The sequence below is a fragment of the Nicotiana tomentosiformis genome, chromosome 1 (genome assembly GCF_000390325.3).
Source record: "Nicotiana tomentosiformis chromosome 1, ASM39032v3, whole genome shotgun sequence".
In the NCBI taxonomy this organism is placed as follows: domain Eukaryota; kingdom Viridiplantae; phylum Streptophyta; class Magnoliopsida; order Solanales; family Solanaceae; genus Nicotiana; species Nicotiana tomentosiformis.
The window spans coordinates 151,690,067-151,708,858 of NC_090812.1; the positions used below are offsets into that span (position 1 = coordinate 151,690,067).

The following is an 18,792-nucleotide window of genomic DNA, read 5'->3' on the forward strand; positions in this document are numbered from 1 at the left end:
AATTGAAGTTTGTTGGAAAGTTTGAGATTAATGGATGAAAAGTGTCTTTTGGCCACGACACACCAAGAAGACAGACATGTTCATCAATGTTGTGATCGCGAAAAGATACTATGTTTGGCGTTCTCGAGGCCGGGAGACTCTTTTTCTGCTATTCAAGCACTTTATACCCCTTGTTACCCTTTTTTGAGCCTGTGTTATTTTTTTTTACCACCCTCTTTTGGAATCAAGTTTCGAGTTAAAAGAAAAAAAATGAAAAGAAAAGTACATGCCCCAAGAGTATATACTCGGGCAATTCTTAAAGTTCAAGTGAAGAAAAAGAAGAAAAAAATAACAGTCAAAGGTCCATGCCCCCAGAAAACAAAATATGGGTCAACTTCTTTTGGAAACAAAAAAAAAGAGAAAAAAAAACAAAAAAAATATATAGTTAGGTCAGATATTTGAACTATGTTCGACCTGATTCCTTTAAAAAATAAAGGACACGTAGGCAGCCTTACACGGTTCGCTCCAACAAAATAAGAATTCAGAAGAAAAAGAAATTCAAAAATCCCTAGTATCTAAAACTGGGGCAAGATTTCATTTCACTTTTGAAAGATTCGATTCCAAGAGTTTTAAGTCTACAACCACTCATTTTGAGACTACTTTGAACATTCATGCCGTCCTTTCTTTCCAACCATATCCAAAAATCTTCTAGATAAAGACCTCCCGATATGCCTTCAAGAATGCAATGAGCAACGACTGTCATGTGACATAGAATACTGTCAAGTTGCTCACACAAAAAGCAAAAGCAAAATAAAAAAGGAAAAAATAAGAGAGTTTTACTAGTGAAAACCCTCACGGGCACTGTAAGACGATGGTAAGTAGAGATAAATAAATGCGAGAGACTTGTTGGTGAAAAACTCTCGAGACACCACTAGTCAAAAGTAAGTTGTGAAGCTGATGCAAGAAATTGGCAAGAATAAGCCCGGCTTCAAAGGTCATAAGATTGGTAAAAGGGAAGATTGGATCAGTTTGATAGATCAAGTCGTTAAGTCCAAAATACATGTCATGATCATTAAACCTAGTTACCTCATTCAAAAAAAAAAACTTCCTCTTTTTCTTCCCGACATGGGCATTCCTTGTTAATATTGTTTCTTTGCATCATGATGTCCTTTTCTTTGAGTCCGTCCTGGTCAAAACAAGCAAGAAAAGATTTCAAAATCTGCTACCAGCTTTTCAGTTGCACAAAATAAATTTGGCCAGCACACTCAGTTATTACAGTCAACATGCCTTGAGGATTCATGAAAATGCTTCCCCCCAAAAGATTCTTGTCAACCTACTTGGCTAAAGCAAGCAAAGATAACCTCAAAGTTAATCATGGACTCTCTGTAGTACTGAACAAGGACTATGAAGTGTGCACATCATGCAAAAGGCACTTACAAGTTGTGATTCTCTCTAAGAGACAAAATTGCTCCAAAAGCAAAAGCCATTCAACATATCTGAAAAGGTTATCCAAGAAAAGAAATCTTTTTTTTGAGATAAGGCTGATTGAGACAAAACACAAATGTCACTGTGAGCAAAAAAATCAGGGTTGATACAAAAAGTAAAGGTCCTTTGTAAGCAACAACAGAGTCTCCCAGTAGTGCATGAAATTACCAATGCAGTTGCTCTTCCAAAGGATGGATGATCACAAAGCCAAGTCGCCCAAGACTCAAGGCAACAAATCAACCACTACTTTCAAAACTGACAAATGTTTTCTTTGTTTCAAACAGGAACAAAGCAGTGCAAGGAAAGTGGTAAAAAAAAGAAAAAAAAAGAAAACAAAGAGAAGAGAAGAGTCGGCAAAGGAAAGTTTCTTAAATCTTTGCTTTGATTTGTCTTGATAGTGTGCATAAAATTTGCCATTGCTCTTTACATTTTTCCTCCTAGGCTAATACATCCTAGTCTGATGGATTTTTCCTCCAAATAAAAATCTTAATCTGATGAATCCTTTTCCTAAGGTAAGAAAACCTAGTCTGATGAATCTTTCTCCTAGGATAAACGCCTTAGTCTGATGAATTTGTTTCCTAAGATATATAAAAAAAAAACCTAGTCCGATGAATCTTTCTCCTAGGATAGACATCTTATTCTGATGAATCTTTCTCCTAAGATAAGAAAAGCCTAGTCTGATAAATTTTCTCCTAGGATAGAAATCTTAGTATGATGAATCTTTCTCCTAAGATAAAAATAAAAAAAAGCCCTAGTCTAATGAACTTTCTCCTAGGATTGAAGTCTTAGTCTGATGAATTTTCTCCTAAGATAAGAAAACCTAGTCGGATGAATTTTCTCCTAGGATAGAAATCTTAGTCTGATGAACCTTTCTCCTAAGATAATAAATTAGAAAACCTAGTCTGATGAATCTTTCTCCTAGGATAGAAATCTTAGTCTGATGAATCTTTCTCCTAAGATAAAAACACCTAGTCTGATGAATTTTCTCCTAGGATAGAAAACCTAGTCTAATGAATTTTTTCCTAGGATAGAAATCTTAGTCTGATGAATCTTTCTCCTAAGATAATAAGATAAGAAACCTAGTCTGATGAATCTTTCACCTAAGATAAAAAACCTAGTCTGATAAATTTTCTCCTAAGATAGAAATCTTAGTCTGATGAATCTTTCTCCTAGGATAGAAATCTTAGTCTGATGAATCTTTCTTCTAAGATAAAAAAACCTAGTCTAATGAATTTTCTCCTAGGATAGAAATCTTAGTCTGATGAATCTTTCTCCTAAGATAAAAAACCTAGTCTGATAAATTTTCTCCTAGGATAATTTTTTTTTTTAAAAAGAGGGTCATTTGTTCATGCCCTCAAAAAATAAGCGTTGGGGCAATTTGTTTAGAAGAATGATTTTCTTAAAAAAAAAAAAACCAAAAAAAATAATCCTTATTGGCTCGTTTTAGCATTCGTTTTTCCAATATAGGGTCTTCACTGCCTAGTTGATTTTATTTTAGACATAGGGTGTCCACTCCCTAGTTGAATTTATTTTAGACATAGGGTCTCTACTCCCTAGTCGATTTTTATTTTACACATAGGTTCTCCAATCCCTAATCTTCTTTGCCAACATAGGGTCTCCACTCCCTAGTTGATTTTTATTTTAGACATAGGGTCTCCACTCATTAGTCTCATTTTCAACCTAGTTATTTTTCCAACATAGTGTCTCCACTCCCTAGTTGATTTTATTTTGACATAAGGTTTCCATTCCTTAGTCCCTGTTTTTCAAGTGTACACCATTCCCGACATTTTATTGCTTTCAATAAAGAAGTAGTTTAGAATTTTGTTACAATAACTCACGAAATTTTCCTAGTGAAAACTGGGGCAGAAATATTTTGTTCATTTGTTTATTTGTTTTGGTGTATGAGTAGGTTTTACCTCGAGGCACAGGGTTCGAGATGACCAAAATAAGAAGTCTCAATTCAGAATAAAAGAAAAATAAAAGAAGTGAATCCAAAATACCGAAGTAGATGAAAAGATGTGGACTGCTCCACACATGACTGAAATCACGAGCTATTTCCCGTTTTGATCAGAAGAAGCCTTAGAAGAATGAACTAACACCTGCAGCTAGCAAGCATCAAGGTTCAGATTAGAGTCTGTGTGAAGAACCAGTCAAGAACCAAGATCAAGTTTCAGAAGATTTATAGACAGGAATTATGTAACTCATAGCTGATAGGTTTGTTTAGTTTCTTTTGATTTTGATTTTGATGTAATAACAGGACCACGGACCGGAGCCTCGACGAAACGTCACTCGACTCTCGAACTCATCACTCAATCCTTTAACACACTTGAACTACACGCGACTTGATTCCCTTATAACCCGGGATATGTAGGTTGTCCAAAACCAGGACTTGGTTGCACTCTTGCACTCTCTTCTCTTTTCTTTGTTTCTTTCTTTTTGAATAATGGTATGGTCAAAGATTAATCATACGACTCACTTTTTCTTTGCCTGAAAACTCTTTATGTTTCCAAGCAAAGAGGGGCATGCTATGAGCACCTAACTTTTGACTATATTTAAAAATTTTACCACTTTTATTTTTTAGAATTTAAATAGTTTTAAATTTAATTCTGATATTTTAACTTTTATATTATTTTTATTAGTAGGCTTTATTAGAGAATATGTAATATTTTTAACAAAGTCTATTATGTAGAGGGTGGAAGAATTTATTTGAATCACAGACCAAATCTAATAAAATTACTTCCTACCTTCCCTACACTATATCTTTGTCCCATCACCCACCTACTACACTATTCACATGCCACATCTCACTCCCTTTCAATATTCTCTTGTCACATCATCTATCTACTACACTATTCACGTGTCACTATTCCTTGTCCATCATTCATTTTCAACACTCCTCCTCTCATCTTTTCTTAATATATGTACAAAAAAAAAAAAAAAAGACCGGATGGACCTCCTTCTTCCCCAAGCAAAAAATGCACCAAACCTCCATTAACACCCACCTCTTTGACGCCAAAAAAATCAGTCAAAATCCAGCACCCTTTTAGCTACAAAAACCAACTGAAACTACCCCCAAACATAGCAAAAAATAGCCACGAATCCCACCCTGAATTCCAGCAAAAGGTATCCCGAAATTACAGCAAAAGCTGCCCAAAAATGTAGCAAAAAAGCTGCAAAACTTACTTCTATTAACACTAATTTTCATCTTCAAAACTGCCGCAAAAACGCAGCGATTCTCCATAAAAGAATCAGCTCACAAACATCACAAAACCAACAGGAAAAAGCCACTCTTGGTCGCTAAAATCTGAGTGAAAACAGTCCGGGAAAAGTCCCCGATGAGGTCTTGGTTCGAGGTTCCGGTGTACGGTCAGTTACGAGTTGATGACGAAGGTATCATTTTTGTTTCTGGATCTCTTCACTTTGAACGATTTTATGTACGAGTCGGAGATTTTTTCTTATCAATATATTTGAAACCGTTGCATATTCAAGGTTCGTTTCCATGCTCTTATAAGTATTTCCATCAAAGTTTCATGTTTTGAATTATCGGTGTGATTATGTGGCGTGTTTAACTGTTGAATCAATGTGAAAGTTTGAGTGGTTTATTGCTCTCTGTTTCATCAACGGCAAATGCTATTGTGTTTTGAATCTATCTTTTACTAAGTGCATATCTTGTTTAATAGTTATTCTTGTCAAGTGAGATTCTTATGGCTATATGTTGGGTGTGAGTATTAATCATGAATTGGAAAAGTCAAATGAGCTAGTGTTTGATTTGATAGAAATCACGTTGGAGTTTAGCATTAGCTTTAATTTTATTCCATTAATTTTCTTCATCAAGAATTAAGTATAGATAAAATAGAATGAATAAGTAGGATATATTTACTTGTCGCATTATCTCCCTATACCCAGCATCATTGATACCTCTAGTAACCTTTAATAATCAATCTTATATTTTTCGTAATTCTACCCCGTAACCTTTGAGCCTCACAATAATCCCAAACTTAACAAATAATTAAACAACTATGAATAACGTAGTGTGCTTTAGGTGTGGCCAATAATAAATTATTGTGACTATGGGTACGGTTGTGTGACATAATCATGGTACATAATTTCAAATTCGAGTGCACGCTTGTATAACTTGACCTTAATTGTAACGTCATAATAAAATTATAACGTTATTTATAATGTAATTTTTTCCTTCCATAAATAATCAAGCAATGAAAGCGGACATAGGTAAAACATGAAAACCTATAGAACACAGTTTATCAAAAAATAATTCAAGCTAAATTTAATCAATAAAAGTGACTGTGCTAAAATCATGGAACTCGGGAATGCCTAACATCTTCTCCCGAGTTAACGGAATTCCTTATCCGGTCTTTTGTGTCCGCGGACTATAAAAATAGAGTTAATTTCCTCGATTTGGGATTTAAAATACACCGGTGAATTGGGATACCATAAATTATTCCAAGTGGCGACTCTGAATAAATAAATAATCTCATTTCGATTAATATCACTTTAATTGGAAAAACTGTCATCCCCCTAGGGAAAAAGGAGGTGTGACAAGATGTGTTTCATAAGTTAAAATGAGTTTTGAAAGTTGTATTATTTTCATTTAGGTCCAAAAACATAAACATCCCCTCAAAGTTAGTACCTTTTTTCATTTGGACACTTTATTTTAAGTTTGTTCAGTTGAACACTCCAACATCTGTTAGAGTGTACAAGTTGAGCCACTCATAATTAACCACTATATATATATATATATATATATATTAAAAGTGGGAACAATCAAAGTTAAAAGTTAAAAGACGAAAATGCCCATAAATAATTAAGTGCTCATTTTACCATTCACCTAAATATTATTTAGACAAACTTAGCCTTGAAATGTGATGGACTGTAACGTCTTTAAGTAAACTAACTTATTCCTCCATAAATGGGTATGTATCTTCGTAACTCCACAAAACGGAAGAATTTGAATAATTGCAATTGATATAACAATGAAAACTAAATCATTCCTTCCTAAACGGGTACATTAACAAACGTTCTTTAATCTTAAACAGAAGAATATGAAGAGTTGCAATTGATAAAACAATCTACATAAGTAAATTGTATTTATATGATCATTCTTCCATTAAGTCTATTCATTCTTATTCGGTTACTCTCTATAATGTATTCAGGTGTCAACTATCAAGCTATGGTTATTTCATGTCTATATGAATAATTAGATTATGAGATTCATATACATACTTGTGATATATGATAGTTGCGCTTTTGGACAACAAGCTGGTTGTAAAGACTCGACTTGTCGTTTTAAAAATTTACGTCCCGTTCAGTGACTTAAGCTCTCAAGCAGTTTCGTAATGTGTATTATGGTCCGCGGGTGTGGTTGAGTTTGATTTTCGGAAGATTCGGAATTAAATTAAAAGAACAATTCTTATTTAGAAGCTTAAATGGAAAGAGTTGACCGTAGAGTTGACTTTTGAGCAAACGACCCCGGAATAGAATTTCGATGATGGCAATAGTTTCGTATGATGATTTTAGACTTAGGCGTATGTTCGGATTTGGAATTGGAATTCCGTAGGACAATTCGACGCATTTTGGCGAAAGTTGGAAAATAGAAGATTTTTGGAAAGTCCGACCGAAGGTTGAACTTTTTAAAACGAGGTCAGATTTCGATTTCGAAAATTTGAATAGCTCTATTACGTCATTTATGACTTCTGTGCAAAATTTGAAGTCATTCCGGATTGATTTGATACGTTTCGGCACAAAATATAGAAGTTGGAAGATTTGAAAACTCATAATTCGATTCGATGCGCGATTCGTAATTTCGGCGTTGTTTGAGATGGTTTGAAGCCTCGACTAAGTTCGTATTATATTTTGGGACATGTTGGTATATTTGGTTAAAGTCCCGAGGATCTCGGGTGGATTTCGGGAGGTTAACGGATCAATTCGGACTTGAAGAAAAGCTGCTGGAATTTCTGGGCAGCAGCTGATGCTTTTGCTTCTGCGGAAGTTTCATCGCAGAAGCGACCTCGCAGAAGCGAGGAAATCATCGCAGCGGCGACTGGAAAGGGAGCTGGACAGAGGATGGCTTGAACTCACAGAAGCGGACATTTCTGCGCACCTGCGCGATCGCAGAAGCGCAGGTAAGAATGCAGAAGCGAAGCTGGCAGCTTGCTGGTTTTTCGCAGAAGCATGAACAGTGCTCGCAGAAGCGTGAACAGTGAGCTGCGCAGAAGTGTGAACAGTGCTCGCAGAAGCGAGCTCGAAGGCGTGACAAATCTGCCTGCAGGTGCGAAACTGGGCAGCAACATAAAGACCAAAAAACAGTCACTTTCCATTTTCGATTGAGATTTTGGAGCTCGGTTTTTGGGCAATTTTGGAGGAGTTCTTCATGACTTTGACTTGGGTAAGTGTCCTATATCCTAAAGTGTTTATATTTCATGAATCTATGATTATATTCATCGTTTAATTCGGATTTTAATGGAAGAAATCAAGATTTTGGCAAAATCTTTCAAAAATAAAAATTTAAGATTTGGAGGTCGTGTTGTTATCGCAATTGGATAAAATTGGTATGGTTGAACTCTTATCGGAATGGGTGTTCGGCTTTCGTGAAAATTATATCGGGTTCCGAGAGGTGGGCCCCGCGTTGACTTTTGTTGATTTTTTGGAATAAATTTTTAATTCGACGTAATATTATCCGGAATTATTTCCGATGAATTTTAATGTAGTTAGACAATTAATTTGGATAGATTTGAGCGGCCCGTAGGTCAATTCAAGCAAGAAGGTGATTTTGAAATATTGGAATAACTTCAAAAAGGCAAGTATCTTGCCTAACCTTGAGTGGGGGAATTACCCCTTAGGCATCGAGTCTTATGTGCCATTTGTGAAATGTGAAAAGCCGTGTACGCGAGGTGACGAGTACGTACCCGGGCTTATAGTTGCAAAATTTATTGAGTTAAAGTCTTGGGCACATTGTGTAGTAAATTGAATAATTGTTCGCATTTATTTAATCATCTATTTGTCATGCCTCAAATCACATTTATTGAATTTGTTTTTATATGACAATTTGATGTAATTATTGCTTGTATATTTATGTGAATTCCGTGAGTTTGATGGTTTGATATTTCTTGGAATTTAATTTTATTATGGATTTTCCCTATGAAATAATTAATTAAGCAAGCTTAAGAAGAAGCGTTAATATAATTATCAAAATTTGGATTAATAAAGGTGTTGCCCTATGCTGATTATTTTCTATCTCTTTTGATTGTTTTTGAGGTTTTATATACATTGTGTGGAGCCGTGGGCTATTTGTTGTGAAATTAATTGATTTTGTTATATCCTTGGAATTGGTTGTGGCCATTGGGCAAATTGTGATATGAATTGATTTTGTATAATATTCCGTGTAATATAAGGGTGGCATTTCACTATTGATATTATGTGGGCATAAGGGAGACATTTCACTGTTGTTATGTGTGTTGGAATATTGTCTGGGCGGAGCAATAAGGGTGGCTATAGGAGAGATAAAACTGGCTATAGGAGCGATAAGGGTAGCTATATGAGATATAAGGGTGGCTATAAGAGCGATAAGGGTGGATATTGATATTGTCAGGACGGAGGGATAAGGAAGGCTATTATAGGAGTGATAAGGGTGGCTATAGCAGAGATAACGGTGGCTTTTGTCAAGGATGATATGTCATAATGTGGAGTTATTGTGTTGGTAATTTTTATGTGATGTCGAGGTATTCCTTGTGTTTATTTTTATACCTTGTTCAATTTATCTTGCTGTTGGTAAATTGATAACAATATGATTTATGTTGAGATTGCGGGCCTGTGGCTATTGTCAGGCAGATTATGAAAAACATTGTGGGCATAGGGTGCCGTGAGTAAATAATGATGATATTGGCACGTGAATTGTCCGTGCAGTTGTAATATGAAATGTGGGTACGTGGTGCCGTGATTAAAGGATAATGATATTTGGCACGTGAGTTGTCTGTGCTGTTGTGATAGAGAAATTGGCACGAAGTGCCGTGAAAATATGAAATTGGGCTGAGACCCGCATTTTGTGATTATGAAATGAGGTGTCACATGGTGACCTTTTAAATTGAAAGAATTATATTCAAAATATTTATTTGGAAAGATTTTTATTCAAAAAGATTTATTTGAAAGAATTATATTCGAAAGATATTTATTTAAAGAAATTATATTTGAGAGATATTTATTTGAAGGAAGTATATTTGAAAGATATTTATTTGAGGGAATTATCTTTTAAAGAGATTTATTCGAAAGAATTATATATGAAAGATATTTATTTGAAGGACTTGATTTAATTGGGTGTACTTGTATTTATTAATTGTTGAGCGATATTAAGAGTGTTCTTGTTACCCTACTGTGCATATCACTGGTTGATTTGTGTTGCCCTTATTGTTATTTGTTTCCTATTATTTTGTATATCATATTACACAGGTTATTAGACTAGTGAGTGTCTTGACTGTACCCCATCTCTATTCTACTGAGGTTAGTCTTGATACTTACTGGGTACCGACCGTGGTGTACTCATACTATACTTCTGCACATTTTTTTGTAGAGCTAGGTATTGGAGATATCGGACTCGGATAGAGTCAGAGTGGGATCGCAAGGATTCAAGGTACAGATGCTTGGTCGTCGCAAATCCTTAGAGTCTTTTCATTTTATTGTACTGTTAATTATTATTCAAACAGTTTTAAGTATTCGATCCTTGAGATCATTTCATGTATTCAGTTAGAGTTCGTGACTCAGTATTACCAGTCTTGGGAGGTTATTTGTAACTATTTATGCTGTTAGTTTCTATATAAAAAATAAAAACTTGAAATATAATTATAATCGGCCTACCTAGTTTTAGAGACTAAATACCATCACGACGCCTGTGATGGAATTTTTGGGTCGTGACACTGGTCGGCTATACTCTCCTAGATTACCTCTAGCCTCTAGGTAGCTAGATAAGTACACATGTTGGGAAGGTTCATCCACTGTTTTGTCTACAAAATCAGTTTGGTTTTCAGCTAATATGTGCTGTTTCTTATTATCCTCAGTTTTTGTATTTTAATAAACACCAACTTATATGAAAATCGAATCTTCATTTGATTTTGTAAATATATTCCCTCATAAAGGAGGAGTATAAGGAGGCAGTAAAGCAAAAGAATGGAAAAGACCCATCGCCACGATGTTATCAATGCGCTGCGCCATCTTTCTTAAATCTGTAACTTAATACTTTATTTGCTTATGTCCAATGCATTTCCTGTTCTTTTTGTTTTCTTCGTTGTAACTATCCGACTGATCGTTTTGAGCTCTATCACATCATTCGGTTATTTGAGACCATGAATAGCTTCACTTCGGGTATTATGACTTGTACGTGTGTTCGGAATTGAAATTCGGGATGTTCGGAGTTGATTTGGAGAGAAAATTCTAATTTCAGAAGCTTTAAGTTGGAGGAATTGGCTAAGAGTTAATTTTTGAGTAAACGACCTCGGAATCGGGATTTGAAGGTCCCAACAAGCTCGTATGATGATTTTGGAGTTGGACGTATGTCCGGATCGGGTTTTGGATGACCCGGGAGCATTTCAGCGCCTATGGTGGAATTGGCATTTGGAATAATTTCATAAATTTGGGTTGAAGTGCATTTCAATGTTATCGATGTCTGTTTGGGATTACGAGTCTATGAATAGCTCTGTATGATGATTCTGGCCTTAGAAGCGTGCCCGGAAGTGGATTTAGAGGTCCATAGGTCATTTGGCAAAAGTAAAAAATTTGGATGATTTTGAGAAGTTTGACCGGGAGTGGACTTTTTGATATCAGGGTCGCATTCCGATTCTGGAAGATGGAGTAGGTCCGTAATGTCAATTATGACTTGTGTACAAAATTTGTGATCAATCGGACGTGATTTGATAGGTTTGGTCATCGATTGTAGAAGTTTGGAATTTCAAAGTTCATTAAGTTTGAATTGGAGGGTGATTCGTAGTTACGATGTTGTATGGCGTGATTTGAGGCCTCGACTAAGTTCGTAATATGTTTTGGGACGTGTTGGTATATTTGGTTGAGGTCTTGTGATGACCCAAAATGTCATCTTTAAATTTAATAAGTAATTCTGTGCTCTAAGACCTCAAAAAGCACCAGTTATCATTCCTCGACTTGCGTGCACAATTCGTACATTTTTCCGAAAAGTTTTTATGTGATAAATGGATTAAAATGGGAAATAGAGCTTTAAAACTCAACTAAGTTGACTTTGGTCAATATTTTAAGCAAACGGACACGAATCAAAGTTTTAAAAATTCTGGTAGGTCCGTATCGTGATTTGAGACTTATGCATATGCCCGAAATCGAATTCTGAGGTCCCTAGTCCGAGTTATGGAATTTTGATGAAAAATTAAAAGCATGAAAGCTTAATGATTTCTAAGAAATTACTGATGTTGGATTTATTGACCTCGGGTCCGTATTTTGGTTCCGGAGACCGGTATAGGTCCACTATAATATTTATGACTTGTATGCCGAATTTGGCAAGAATCGGAGTTGATTTGACGTGATTCGGACGTCCGGTTATAAAAATATAAGTTTTAAAGTTTTCTGGAAAACTTCCTTTGATTTGGTATCCGATTCGTAGTTCTAGGTATTATTTTAGCGATTCGATCGCGCGAGCAAGTTCATATGATGTTTTAGAACTTGTGTGCATGTTTGGTTTGGAGCCCAGAGGGCTCGGGTGATTTTCGGATAGGCTACAGGATGTTTTGGACTTTGAAAATCTGGTATTTTGCTGCAGTAGGTGTTCTCGCATGTTCTTCTTCGCGTTCGCGAAGGTACTCTCGCGAACGCGAAGACTAAACTGGGCAGCTGGATCTTTCTTCTTCCCGAACGCGAAGGCTTGGTCGCGAACGCGAAGCGATGGGGGTATTACCCTTCGCGAACGCGACCATCTCCTCGCGAATGCGTAGTGTTAGGCACAACTGTATTGAATATGGAATTAATACCTATGATTAGTATTGAATATATTGAATTGTTGTGAATAGATTTGAAGCTTTCGGAGGGAAATTTAAAAGGAAAAGCTATGATTGAATAATTGATTGGAATTTTCAAAGCGAGGTAAGTGTCGGTTAACCTTGACTTGAGGGAATAAAACCCTTAAATTGTTTGTTATGTGAATTACATGTAAACAACGTATAGGCGAGGTGACGAGTATCTATACGTCGTTAAATTAATTGTTTGCCTGCTTACTTGAAAAATCACAAATTATTTTTAATCATAAATTAATTATTATAACAATTATTTCTCTCTTATTCTTTGCAAATATAAATTCTTGAATTCCTGCATTAATTGTTACATGGTATTTGAATTATGTGCCTTAATTGTTATTTGACATTTAGCATAATAAATATTAAACTGCCTATTTGCTCCATGATTTCCATAATAATTTGCTATTTGTCATTGTTTGCTTCATAATTAAACCATAATTATTGTATGCTTCTTTTCTTGTAATTTTATATTAATTGTTACATTTATTGGGAAAATTTCTTCTATAGGAATTGGTAAATAAAAATGTTGGAGGAGCGGGTTGCACGCCGCAACATGATTAATTATAATGAATATATTGGAAGATCAGCTTGTACGCTGCAACAGACTTATTAAAAGTCTATATTGGAGGATCGGGTTGCAAACCACAACACACTTATTAAAAGTCAATATTGGAGGATCGGGTTGCACGCCGCAACAGACTTATTAAAAGTCAATATTGGAGGATCGGGTTACACGCCGCAACAGACTTGTTAAAAATTTAATATTGGAGGATCGGGTTGCACGCCGCAATAGACTTGATTAAAATGAATATGTTGGAGGAGTGGGTTGCACGCCGCAACTGAACTGAATGTGGATATATTGTGAGAGCGGGTTGCACGCTGCAACAAAAATAATGGAAATGATAATTGGTTATGACTGCTGAGTTGCCTTCAATTATTATAAATGAATTACCTGATTTATTCCTATTATTGTTGTTGTTACTAATATTGCGTACATGTTAATGTAAGTGAACCGCCTTAACCTCGTCACTACTTCGTCGAGGTTAGGCTCAGCACTTAGCAGTACATGGGGTCGGTTGTACTGATATTACACTCTGCACTTCTTGTGTAGATTTTGCAGTTGGTCCTAGCGGTGTACCATAGACTTGCTCGGATTTCAGCTATCAGAGGAGACTTGAGGTATAACTGCATGCCGTTCGCATTTCTTAAGTCCCCGTCTATTGTACTTTAGCTGTGTGTTTATTTTCAGGAAGCTTTATTTTATTCAGACCTTTATTTGTATTTATTCTAGAAGTAGCGCACCTACGCTCACGCTTCTGCGGGCCACAAGCGCTTCAATGCACAGACGTGCCACTTCTGCGGTCCTCAGTAGCCTTGGCCCCTCCGCTTCTGCGCCAAATGGTCCGCACCTGCGGACTTTGCTTCTACGACTCCCTGGCCGCTTTTGCCGCTCCACACCTGCGACCAAAACCTCGCGGGTGCGGTTACACCAGAAGACAGATGCTTTAGCACTGCTCCAAGACCAAACTCGATCTGTTTACCATCCGGAATCCACTCGAGGCCCTCGGGACCCGTCACGTCCCGAATTTCCCACCTTCGAAACGTGATGGCGCCTAACATTTCACTTGCTAGGCAAGCCAACGTAAGAATAATATTAACCGTTTTTAAAATAATTTTTACATTTAGTAATAACAAGGAAGCAAATGCGAAAGTAATTTTAAAATAATCCATAATAATAACGGTCTCTAAATACCATCCCAGAATTGGTGTCACAAGTGCACTCGAAAAAGCGAGAACCGTAGGAGCGGCTAGAAGGCCGCATAAGCGAAAATCGCATGTGCAGTGTATAAGTTGCAAGAAGCGGGTTTTGGCTCATTTTATCTCATTTCCTTCATGGGAGCCGACCTAGGAGCGATTTAGGAGCATCACTTTCACCATCAATCATGAGGTAAGTGATTTCTACTTGTTGTGAGTTAAATACAAAGTTTATACATGGATATAGACATAAAACTTTGTAGAAATTGGGGTTTGAAGAAAAACCTAGATATTGGTATTTTGGATTTTGACCACAAATTGCACATGGAATTGAAAATAAATTATATATTTTTGTTCATAATGCTATGGGTAATGATTACCTTCAGAAATATTTGGAATCCGGGCACGTGGGCCTGAGGGTGATTTTTATCAACTTTTCGAGCGGAGTTGGAAAGTGTTGTAAATTGAATAATAATGAGTATTAGAGTATATATTTATGGATTGGCACATTTATTGACTAGTTTTGGAGCGATGGGCATCGGTTTAAGTTGTTTGAAGGGATTTGGAGTCGGTTATAAAATTTCAGAGTGAGGTAAGTCTGTTTTCTAACTTTGTAAGAGGGAATTAACACCATAGGTGAATTAATTTAATATGTGCTTCTATTTGTGGGGGCTACGTACGCACGAGGTGACGAGAGTCCGTGCGTAGCTACTATTATGCTTATGTCCTGGTAGTCTAGGACCCAAATCATGTTATACTTGCGATATTTGCAACCTACTTGTTAATTTAATTGCTTAAATCATATTGAAACTTGGTAAAGGAACTGTAAAAGGTTAAACTTCATTTTCTCGTCCGTTAATGAGAATTGGTAATTCCTTGAATAATTACCCCTTAATAAATCTTGAATTAATTGTTTTAAATGTATTTTCTCTTTTGTGGAGCGGGCCGAACGCCTCAGTAACAGATAGATGCATCTATGGTTCGCGTCGTTCGATCCTCGGCAGTGCACAGTTTAAATATTTATGTTGGATCGGGCCATCGACCTCGACATGACTTGCATGATAACTCTTTTAAACTAATAATATTTGACATTGTTTCATTGTCTTGAGATATAAATTGTTAAATGATGAAATTATGATTTCGGAATTTCTATTAGTAAGAGGATTGTTTATTATTTTCGATTATTGAGTTTTCAGCTATATTATGTAAATCCATGCTTAATTCTATCATCGGTATTTTATTGCTATCCCATAGTAAGTGTCGGAGTCGACCTCTCGTCACTACTTCTTCGAGGTTAGACTAGATACTTACTAGGTACGCGTTGATTTACATACTCATACTACACTTGCTGCACATTTTTGTACAGGTCCATATATATATCTAGTGGCCTTGTGCACGCAGAGGCGCGGTCATTGCGGGGACTTAGGTGAGTTGCATCCCTTGTTACGATTCGCAGACAGTAGAGTTTCCTTCAGGGTTAATTATATTTTTCCTGTCTAATTTGTATTTAGGAAAAATATTGTATTTTATTTTACTTCTTAGTTGATGCTCATGCACTTGTGATACCAGGTTTTTAGGGTACTTATGAGTTGTTCAGTATCGTAGTTGCGAAAAATATTTTTTATTTATTCTGTAAATTTTATCTCTTATTACTTAATTGAAGGAAATTATGATTTTAAAAATACTAAAATGAGTAACTAAGGCAATCATTTATTGTTGGCTTGCCTAACAACGGTGTGTTAGGTGCCATCACGACCTTTAATGGATTTTGGGTCGTGACATTTATAGAGGATCAACTTTTGTAAACATTAGTAGTCTGAAAAATGCAACAATTTTAAAGTTATTTTAACATATTAGTTAGTGGGAAAAAAATCAATAGAAAAAAACATTTTCAGATATTAAGTAGGCGTTTGGACATAAGAATTGTAAAATTCGAAAAAATGGTCAAAAATATTTTCAATGATATTTGAAATTTAGAGTTGTGTTTGGACATAAATTTCAATTTGGGTTGTTTTTGAAGTTTTGTGAGTGATTTGAGTGAAATTTTTGAAAAACAGCTTTTTGAAAATTTTTAAATTTTCGAAAATCTTCAAAATGCATTTTCAAGTGAAAATTGAAAATTTTATGAACAAACGCTGATTTAAAAAAAAGTGAATTTTTTCCGGAAAAAACTTCAACCAAATTTTATGTTCAAACGGGCCCTAATTTTAGAGAGATCATCTATAATTAACGTTAGACCTTATCATCTTATTTCTATTTTATCCTTATCGTTTCTCCTTTTTTCAACAAAAAATGTATTAATATATTCACGAGCACAACTAGCTTCCATCATATTAGAGATCAAGAGAGATAAAGATGTAATAAAATATGCGACGACAAATATTGTATTAATTGATATAGGATACACGCCGGCAAAAACTAGTAAAATTAAGTGCATATACTTCAACACGGTGATCTAGCAAAACGTTCTATGAAAAAACGCGACGTGACTTTTGATTAATTAAAGTCAATATCTGGTGCAACAGAAACCCAAAGTCCAGTTAAAGTTTTCCGTCCAGAGTTAGCTTTAAGACTAAACCAAGATACTTTACAATTTCACAACTACTACTCCGATACTTATTTATGTGAACTTATTTCTTTTTTTATCCGTTCCAAAAATAATGACCTCTTTCTAAATTTAAAAACACTTTAGCTTAAACTTTCAACCCTACCCTTAATGAGGAACTTTTATAACCACATAAATACTCTATACCCCTTTTTGATTTGCTTAGGACCACAAATTCTAAAAGTTTTCATTTTTTCTTAAATTCCGTGCCCGTCGAACATGTAAATAGAGGGGGTATAAGATAATAGAAGTGCAAGGCAAATACAGTAGAGGAAAGGGTTTCTCTTAACTTCCTATTTAAAAGAAAGAAGTTACTTGCAAGCTAGTTTCTTGATTAATGCAAGCCTCTTCAGAAAGTTGTAACAACAGAAATTTATGAGCCGGAACTGACACACAAATAGCTACTCCCTCCGTTTCAATTTATGTGAATCTGTTAGGCTGGTCACGTAATTTAAGAAAGAAAAAATAAGACCTTTAGAATTTGTAGTTCTAAACAAGTCAAAAAGGAGCCCCGAATATTTGTGTGGTTAAAAAAACTTCTCATTAAAGGTAAAATTGTAAGTTTAAGCTAAATTATTACCAAATTTAGAAAGTGGTCATTCTTTTTGAGACGGACCAAAAAGGAAATAAGTTCAAAATTAGAACACGGGAGTAATACCCATTAGCCGTACCATTTTCAATTATTATCTTATCATGATCTCATAATCCAAAATAATACCAAATCATAGATAATAGCCAAATCTATCAGCATACAGTGGAAGTTAAAATATACTATCCAAAGTCTGAAGTGAATGATAAGCCGTAAAATATAGTTAAGGAGCATCTACTCGAATATGGATACAATAGTCTAGGGACGTAGCTATAGAATAAAACATAGATGATAGGCTTGGATTCCACCATGGTAAATGTGGTTGGATTCCACCCTGGTAAATGTGTCATCTCGATTCGTAACTAGGATGCCCTACTCATTTTAAAGGAAAAATATATATGTATCGTGCTTTTATATCATGTAATATTAGTACTGTTTTTATTACTATTATTTGTATATTTTTAACTTATGTTTCACTTTTATTTTTATTTGATATGTTGATAACATGAGATGAATCTAAATGAAAAACTGATAATTTATATAGTCGACCCCATCTTGTTTTGGACTGAGGTATAAGTCTTGCATAAGTGTATAGAGTAAAATATGTTTATATTAAATGATTGCACGAGAAAGTGACGTGTGGAGCCGAAGACAGAAGGCAGTTACATCGAGAGGCAATGATCTCATCTGTTACCGGAGAGAATAATGCTCATAAAGATTAAATAAATGTCTGCAACCCGGCAATATTTAATAAAGAATATTCTACAACATTAAGTGTGCGACCCGTTACAGAGAATATGGCATTCACTGCCTGTCGTTACACATTCTTCAATGGCCCTCGTAATTGTCATTAAAGAGGGGCTTGATCCTAAGACCTTGTTCCCTAGGTGCAGCTATAAATAGTGAGCTCTATTATCATTATAAGATATGGATTTTCTGACAAACATACGCTACACTCTGTTTAACGCTTAATATAATTTTATCTTCTTGTTCATTTATATCGTTGTTATTGTCCCTGGAAGCCCTGCTCCTGGAATTACAATTTCTGTTGTTTTATCTCCATCTCAAGGCTAAGTATTATATAATTTAATTATTATTTTGGGATTAATTTAATTTACTTGTCTATAAACTACATATAAATTCAACTGTACCATTTTTCAGGTAAACAGTTTGGCGCCCACCGTGGGGCTTAGACAATTGTGTAATTAAGTTGATCCTTGCCTCTATTACGAATGCGTTTGATTATTTGTCCTTAGCAAAAAATCATAGAAAATAGCAGATAACCGTGTCAACAACACACACAACGTTAAGGTTCAAGGAAATCAACCTCAGCATGAAGATTC

At 35.4% G+C, this 18,792-nt stretch overlaps 1 long non-coding RNA gene across 1 annotated transcript; it reads left to right on the forward strand.

The window, feature by feature from the left end:
- The first annotated feature begins 4,408 nt into the window (after window positions 1–4,408).
- Window positions 4,409–10,314, forward strand: LOC138894115 (uncharacterized). The gene is made up of 2 exons (XR_011409076.1): window positions 4,409–4,854; window positions 10,046–10,314. It is a non-coding gene; the product is annotated as an uncharacterized lncRNA (long non-coding RNA).
- The last annotated feature ends 8,478 nt before the right edge of the window (window positions 10,315–18,792 follow it).